The sequence below is a fragment of the Mauremys reevesii genome, linkage group 2 (assembly GCF_016161935.1).
Source record: "Mauremys reevesii isolate NIE-2019 linkage group 2, ASM1616193v1, whole genome shotgun sequence".
Classification (NCBI taxonomy): domain Eukaryota; kingdom Metazoa; phylum Chordata; order Testudines; family Geoemydidae; genus Mauremys; species Mauremys reevesii.
The window spans coordinates 251,776,890-251,785,315 of record NC_052624.1 but is presented as its reverse complement, the minus strand read 5'-3'; the positions used below and the strand labels follow the sequence as shown (position 1 = coordinate 251,785,315).

Below are 8,426 nucleotides of genomic sequence, written 5' to 3'. Positions count from 1 at the left end.
GTGGTATAACACAAAATATTATTCCTATTTAAATAGTTGTCTGGTTCTTTTAAATTGGCAAGGCAAGTGTGGTGACAGCCTTAGCATCTGTGGACTAATATACTCTGCAGCTGTTCCCTCCTAAAATAATAATAAAGCCAAGACTCTCTAAAAAAGAGTTTGTTGCTACTTTTCTTCTGCCCAGATAATAAAAGATCTCTTGCTCAAACTGCAGCATTTGAAAAAGTTAAAAAACAAAAACAAAAAAAAAGTTGGCACAATATTCCCTTCTGACTGTACCCTTTCACATCACTGATCAAATCCTTTTGCATTTTCTAAACCAGTATATGTTGCTTATATGCAATGGACCATCCTTCCCACCAGATAGCTGTTTGCCATCAGAACAGCAACACAAGGACCTGGCAGATCTGTCACCCAGGCTCCTTCAATCCTTGCGCATCCAAAACTCCCACATAAGGCCTCATCTAAATGCAGAACTCACGTGTTTTAACCAAAAATCAGTACAAAACCCAAGTTAGCTAAACCAATGCAAATCCCTCTTTGCACACAGTGATACTGGTTTAAATCTGGCTATATCTGCTTAGTTTGTGTACATTTACCGATGCTATCTAAATAGATATAATCCAGGTGTAAGAGTATCCACATGGAATTTGGTATTGGTTTAACTAAATCACTTTAACACTGCATCTTTTATTAAACTGGTGCAACTTTGTGGGTAGAGCAGGCCTAAATTAATGCAAGCTTGGGGTACAGAAGGAATGCAGAACCAAGATCCAGATTAACATAAACACCTTAAGTCCACAAAGTAGCATCAAGCCAAATTATTTATTGTAACAGGAAGTACATTATTCATATTTCTTCAAAATCTTCAAACCTAACAGACAAAACAGAAACATTATTTAGGATTTGATAAATTAATTTCAAATATCTTAGTTTTCCTTGGAGCCTTCCCTTGTCCTGAATCTCAGCAAGTTTCCACTTACAGGGCAACCAGGAGCCACTGAAGGGCCAGAGTACATATGAAACTCCTCCAAAGCCTTCGTATGCTGCATCCAGTCTTATTCTTCACATCAGCAGGGGCCATTTCCGTCCCATTCTGAACAAGCCACACCTTTATGAAGTCACAATATAAATCTCCTCTCCTGGGGTTGGAATATAAACAAAAAGGTCACACCAAAATAATCCTATATGAAATGCCAGCCCAAACCTCCTCAGGCTCAGCTACACCGTTGATTACTTTATCTTGGCATAAGACCTCTCTTCCAGCTTGGCTACATTTAACCTTGAGTATACAAGGAATTTGTTCTGATCTCAGCAATCTGCTCCTTCCACTGGTAGAAATATTGGCTCTCTTCATATAGTCATGTGATTTGCATTGGTGCAGCTATATCAATGACTGGCCATCAGCTGCTGGAATCAGAGTAAATTTCCAAAGCAGCTCAGGCCTTAGAGCTCTCTCTATCAAAACCCTTCTGCTCCTGGCTGAGGATAACTCCAACCTCACTTATACCTGGATGCCATAATAAGCTATTTGGATCCATCAATTAGCATAGTACCTAGCTCTTTAAATAACCCTCTCCCCCAGAAAGTGATTGCTTTTATTGTATCTTGTGTACCAGTCATTTCAAAGAGCTTTACGTCAACTTCCAGTTGACAACATCAATTCCTTTTAAAGTGCTGGGGCAGTAAAAGCATTTGGAAAGCAACTGAATACTTTCTCCCATGGTAGTCACTTCACACCATTTGGAAACAGTTTGTATTAAACAGTGACTGGCTGGCAGCCACACTGCTCCTGCTTCCCAAGACATCCATGCTTAAGGCTGAATTGTACTGCAAGTTCTGAGCAAGAGAGCACGTTTAGCTTCACCATAAACATAATCCCCATATGATTGTTGTTACTAATCATGTTTTTTACAGTAGTGCCTAAGGGCCAACCAAGAATAGGACCCCACTATGCTAAGTGCTGTGCAAACACAGAGTCGTGGATGGTCCCTGCCCCCAAAGAGTTTATAATTGAATTAGATAAGACAGGCCAGTGAGGGAAAAGGTATATAACACACAAGCAGAGTGAACAATATGATGGCAGCAGACAGCATGTTAATACCATGACTTTTTGGGGGGGAAGAGTTATGTTTATTTAAGAGGGGATCTGCTAAATTGAAAGTGAAGTGGATGGGGGGAAAGGACAGAGGAGAAAAGGGGAAGAAGGGCAGATGTGGAGTGAAGCCAAGGGGCAAAGACTGAGGGAGAGGGAGGGTTGGAGCAAAGAGCCCAGGTAAGAGAAAGTTCAGTTAAAATTTTAGAAGATTCTTTGAATGTCCAAAGGGCAAGGGGCAAAAGGGAGTATATTACAATCCAGGCCACTGATTGTAAACTGCCTGTAAATTGGGTATTTGCACAAGGGTTAGCCTAATTCATTCCATCATGTCCTGTCTTTATAAAGATTATTAGCAAAGGGCTTGTCTACATTGGCAATTTACAGCGCTGAAAAAACACCCCCCCGAGTGCAGCAAGTTTCAGCACTGTAAAGTGCCAGTGTAGAGAGTACACCAGCACTAAGAGCCGCGCTCTCAGCGCTGGTAGCTACGCCCCTCGTGGAGATGGTTTTTCTAGAGAGCTCTCCCAGTGCTGCGCTGCGATCACACAAGGCATATTAAAGCCAGTGTAGACTAGCCCCAAAATCTACATTTAACTATAACAGTAAGAGCAATGCTTTACTTGTAATAGGGCTGTCAATTAACCACAATTAACTCGTGATTAACACAATAAAATTAATCGTGATTAATCACAGTTTTACTCGCACTGTTAAACAATAGAATACCAATTGAATTTTTTATTAAATATTTTTGGATGTTTTTCTACATTTTCAAATATATTGATTTCAGTTACAACATAGTTTACACAGTAGACAGTGATCACTTTATATTGTTATTTTTTATTACAAATATTTGCACTGTAAAAATGGCAACCAAAGAAATAGTATTTTTCAATTCACTGAATACAAATACTGTAGCGAAACCTCTTTATCATGAAAGTGCAACTTACAAATGTAGATTTTTTTCTTACATAACTGCACTCAAAAACAAAACAATGTAAAACTTTAGAGCCTACAAGTCCACTCAGTCCTACTTCTTGTTCAGCCAATCGCTAAGACAAACAAGTGTGTTTACAGTTACAAGAGATAATCCTGCCCTCTTCTTATTTACAATCTCACTAGAAATACCTTTGCATGGTACTTTTGTAGCTGGCATTGCAAGGTATTTACATGCCAGATATGCTAAACATTCATATGCCCCTTCATGCTTTGGCCACCAATCCAGAAGACATGCTTTCATGCTGATGATGCTCATACAAAAAAAAGAATGCATTAATTAAATTTGTGGCTGAACTCTTTGGGGGAGAATTGTATGTCTCCTATTCTGTTTTACTCACATTCTGCCATATATTTCATGTTATAGCAGTCTCAGATGTTAACCCAGTACATGTTGTTCATTTTAAGAACACTTTCACTGCAGATTTCACAAAATCAAAGAAGATACCAATGTGAGATTTCTAAAGATAGCTTCAGCACTCAACCCAAGGTTTAAGAATCTGAAGTGCCTTCCAAAATCTGAGATGGACGAGGTCTGGAGCATGCTTTCAGAAGTCTTAAAAGAGCAACACTCCAATGCGCAAACTTCAGAACCCGAACCACCAAAAAGAAAATAAACCTTCTGCTGATGGCGTCTGACTCAGACGATGAAAGTGAACATGCGTCGGTCTGCACTGTTTTGGATCGTTATTGAGTGGAACCTGTTATCAGCATGGACACGTCCTCTGGAATGGTGGTTGAGGCATGAAAGGACATATGAATCTTTAGTGAATCTGGCACATAAATATCTTGCGATACTGGCTATAACAGTGCCATGAGAATGCTTGTTCTCACTTTCAAGTGATATTGTAAACAAGCGGGCAGCATTATCTCTTGCAAATGTAAACAAACTTGTTTGTCTGAGCGATTGGCTGAACAAGAAGTAGGACTGAGTGGTGGGTCCTGCGCTTATTGGCAGATTTGCTCACCTCAATGATCTTCCCCACAGTCTGGATCAACTCCTCCTGTGTCTGATCAGGAGTTGGGAGGTTTGGGGGGAACCCGGGCCCGCCCTCTACTGCGGGTTCCAGCCCAGGGCCCTGTGGATTGCAGCTGTCTATAGTGCCTCTTGTAACAGCTGCATGACAGCTACAACTCCCTGGGCTACTTCCCCATGGCCTCCTCCAAACACCTTCTTTATCCTCACCACAGGGCCTTCCTCCTGGTGTCTGATAACGCTTGTACTCCTTAGTCCTCCAGCAGCACACCCTCTCACTCTCAGCTCCTTGCGCCTCTTGCTCCCAGCTCCTCACACGCACTTCCTCTCCTCTGGCTCCTCCTCGCCTGACTGGAGTGAGCTCCTTTTTAAACCCAGGTGCCCTGATTAGCCTGCCTTGATTGGCTGCAGGTGATCTAATCAGCCTGTCTGCCTTAATTGGTTCTAGCAGATTCCTGATTACTCTAGTGCAGCCTCTGCTCTGGTCACTCAGGGAACAGAAAACTAGTGACCAGTATATTTGCCATCTACCAGACTCCTGTACCCCACTGGTCTGGGTCTGTCACAGTGGATACAGACCGACTTATGGGGAAGTCCCAGGAAACAATGGGACAATATTGGTCAGCATGATAGGCTATGGTCTCAAAACACCAGAAGTCTAACTATTGTCAAGTTTTTTTGTAGGTATCAAAGCAAAGGAGAGTTTTAAAAGGGGGTTTGCATTAGTTTTGTGGATGTTTATGGGGACCTACCCCCAATGGTGAGGAGCAGCATGGGAGAAACCACAAAGGTGCTTGTTGGAAAATTTAACAATTGGGCAATGGAGGCCAGCATCATGGGCCAATCGGAGATGTAAGTCAACCTCTCAGCAGTGAATGAGAGATGATAGGTAGGGTGGGGATAGGCCAGGAAGCTACGTGTCTTCACTTTCAAGGCCTTTATGTTTGAAAAGGTGAGGCTGTGGAAGGATGCAAGGAGAGGGATAACAGTCTGTGCACTATGTTTGCCACTTTTACAAAACTGTGATAAATTTTGTACAAAGTATGCCTTGTGAGGTGTAATTTGAGAACTCGTAATTTGCTGATCATTACTGTACTAGTAAAATATGCGTGGCAACACAGTGTGTAAAGCTGTAAAATTCTACTGCATGATGTTACTAAGCCATATTCCAAATCTGGGGCAGCAGCCCAAACCAGTTCCTCAGAGACAAAAGGCTAGTCAGCACCTCAGCCAGGTGTCAGCTTAATCAAATAGACTATAGTCTATAGATTATATATCAAATAGGGGGAGGAGCGGGGATGCCGTGCGCTGGGTGGGGGAAGAGGGGGGGAGCTTGGCTGCCGGTGGGTGCAGAGCACCTGCTAATTTTTCCCCGTGGGTGCTCCAGCCCTGGAGCACCCACAGAGTTGGTGCCTATGATATGAGCAGGGCAAGGCTGCATTTGTTGAGGCCAGAGAGAACCATGTTGCAGAAAGAAAGAAATGAGATGAGAGCCTGGGCAAGAAATTTAGCTGCATAGGGCAGTGGTGGGCAACCTGTGGCCTGTGGGCCGCATGCCGCCAGTCAGAGTAATCCGCTGGCACGCTACAAGACAGTTTTGCCATGCCTGGCCAATGGGAGCTGCAGGAAGCGGCGCGGGCCAGAAGTTGCCCACCACTGGCATAGGGGGATAGGAAAGGCTGTATCTTAGAGATGTAATGTTGAAATAAAAAGCATAATTTTTTAGACATAGTCTCATCATGAGAGGTCTGAGTCTCAGAAGATGGTTTGGTTACAAGCCTGAGTGAGAGGCAGAATGTTGGTGTTGCCAACAATGACTGAGAAAGGAGGTAGCAGGGAGAATTTGGAGGGGACAATTAAAAGCTCTGTTTTTGCCATTTTGAGCTTGAGTTGACAGCTAGGCACCCACAAGGAGCTGTCAGGGAGGCTTAGTTTGGACAGAAGGAGATAGGGCTGGAGTACAGAGGTAAATCTGTGAATCATCAGCAGAAAAGATGGGAGTTGAATTTTTGTTTGCAGATGAGATTACCCAGAGATAGGGTGTAGAGAGAGAAGTGAAAGGGACCAAGGACAGAACTCTGTGGAATCCCCACAGAAAGTTGGAGGGGAGGATGAGGATGAAAGGAGAAAGCAGGTGGGGCAGTAGTTGGAAAGGCAAGTGGGGACAATGGTGTGCTTTTTAAGACAGGAGAGACTAAAGCATGTTTGTAATGTGAGGGGAAAGAGCCAGACCATCACTTATTAGTTTTCATCCAGACCACATCACAGGATCTATTGTCTACAACCACCTGGTGAAGTGAAGAAACAGATTGACAGAGCCAGAAGGGTACCGAGAAGTCACCTACTACAAGACAGGCCCAACAAAGAAAGTAACAGAACGCCACTAGCCGTCACCTACAGTTTTCAAGTACATAAAAGCTTGTTACAAGGAGCAGGAAGAAAAATTGTTCTTCTTAACCTCTGAGAATAGGACAAGAAGCAATGGGCTTAAATTGCAGCAAGGGTGGTATAGGTTGGATACTAGACAAAACTTCCTAACTGTCAGAGTGGGCAAACACTGAAATAAATTGTCTAGGGAGGTTGTGGAATCTCCATCACTGGGGATTTTTAAGAGCAGGTTGGACAAATACCTGTCAGGGATGGTCTAGATAATACTTAATCCTGCCTTGAGTGCAGGGGACTGGACTAGATGACCTCTTGAGGTCCCTTCCAGTTCTATGGTTCTATGAAAAAGCCAAATCTATTTGACTCTTTATTTTTCTTTGATCTCTTAAAGACTCACTGATGTCTCAATGAAAACATTAACTTTTGAAGCAACAGATATGATTATGTATGCTATCTCACTGTTTTCTTTTGTTTTTTGAGTACTGTAGTTGCATTTCCATGAAAGGACCTTTATTTTTTAAGAGCTCATCTGTTAGTTCTGTCTCTATCCCACTTGAAGTCATAATCTACTTTTGGCAATTTAATCATTTCCACAGCAACTAGTTGTGTTGTCCTGGCAGGATTATGATCTCAGCCTGGGAATAAACCACAGGAGAATAGATGAATGTTTAAAGAACAAAGATTCTGTTTTCATGTAAATCTCCCTGGTGATTAAAAAAAGCAGTGTAAGGTAGCAGATGAACAGTCGGCTCTTTCCTGGAAGCAAAAATCATCACTTTAAAGGGAACTGGATGGTTCAGGTGATTGGCAATGAGACTATACAGCTTTCATTTCCAGATAGCTGATTCCAAACCATTCCTGGCTGGCAGTAATGGAAAGTTGTTGGTTGATGGCTTCTGTGCAAAGACTTTTGTGGTCTTATCCAATTCCGAATGGATAGGACCCCAATTCTGCAAAGCCTTACCCCCATGTTCAACTTTACTGGAATTAGTGGCACTAGGCAGATGTTTAAAGTTAAGCATGTGCATAAAACTTTGCAGCATTGCGGCTTAGGTATGCACATAATCAGCAGTGTCTGAAGAAGCCAGAGACTGAATGGGTCATGGCAGTGGTGGGCAACTTGGGTGGCGGGCTGCCCGCCACCCGTCAGGGTAATCAGCTGGTGGGCTGTGTCAGGGTTCCTTCCCCACTCTGGGGTACAGATGTGGGGACCCACATGAAAGCCCCCTAAGCTTATTTCTACCAGCTTAAGTTAAAACCTGGTACGCTGCCACCACCAAGTGATTTAACAAGAAACAGGGAAAGGACCACTTGGAGTTCCTCTTCCCCCAAAATATCACCCCAAACCCTTACACCCCCTTTTCTGGGGAGGCTTGAGAATAATATACTAACCAATTGGTTACAAAGTGATCAAAGACCCAAACCCCTGGGTCTTTGGACAATGGAAAAATCAGTCAGGTTCATAAAAGAAGGATTTTATTAAAAAGAAAATGTAAAAATCATCTCTGTAAAATCAGGATGGAAAATAACTTTACAGGGCAATCAGATTCAAAGAACCCAGAGGTACCCACTCTAGCCTTAGTTTCAAAGTTACAACAAAACAGGAATATATCTCCCTCTAGCAAAGGGAACATTCACAAGTTGAGAAAACAAAGATAAACGAATACGCCTTGCCTGGCTGTTACTTACAAGTTTGAAATATGAGAGACTTGTTCAGAAAGATTTGGAGAACATGGATTGATGTCTGGTCCCTCTTAGTCCCGAGAGCAAACACCACCAAAACAAAGAGCACAAACAAAAGCCTTCAAGGTGCTCCTGCTGGCTGGGAATTGAAGCACAGTGGCAAGGTAGTGTTAGGGGAAGCTTCTGATATTGTCCACACAGGAACCCACGAAGACAGAAGGTCTCAATATGCAGGGCTGCCAGGCTAGTTTTTCACCAGCACTAAGTTCATTAAAATCTTTCAGAGTGCTG

General features: G+C 42.9%; 1 long non-coding RNA gene across 1 annotated transcript; it reads right to left on the bottom strand.

Annotated features, from left to right (window-relative positions):
• Positions 1-522: 522 nt before the first annotated feature.
• LOC120398591 lies at positions 523-1,584 on the bottom strand. The gene is made up of 3 exons (XR_005594564.1): positions 1,238-1,584; positions 984-1,142; positions 523-874 (listed from the first exon to the last, which is right to left on the bottom strand). It is a non-coding gene; the product is annotated as an uncharacterized LOC120398591 (long non-coding RNA).
• Positions 1,585-8,426: the final 6,842 nt, after the last annotated feature.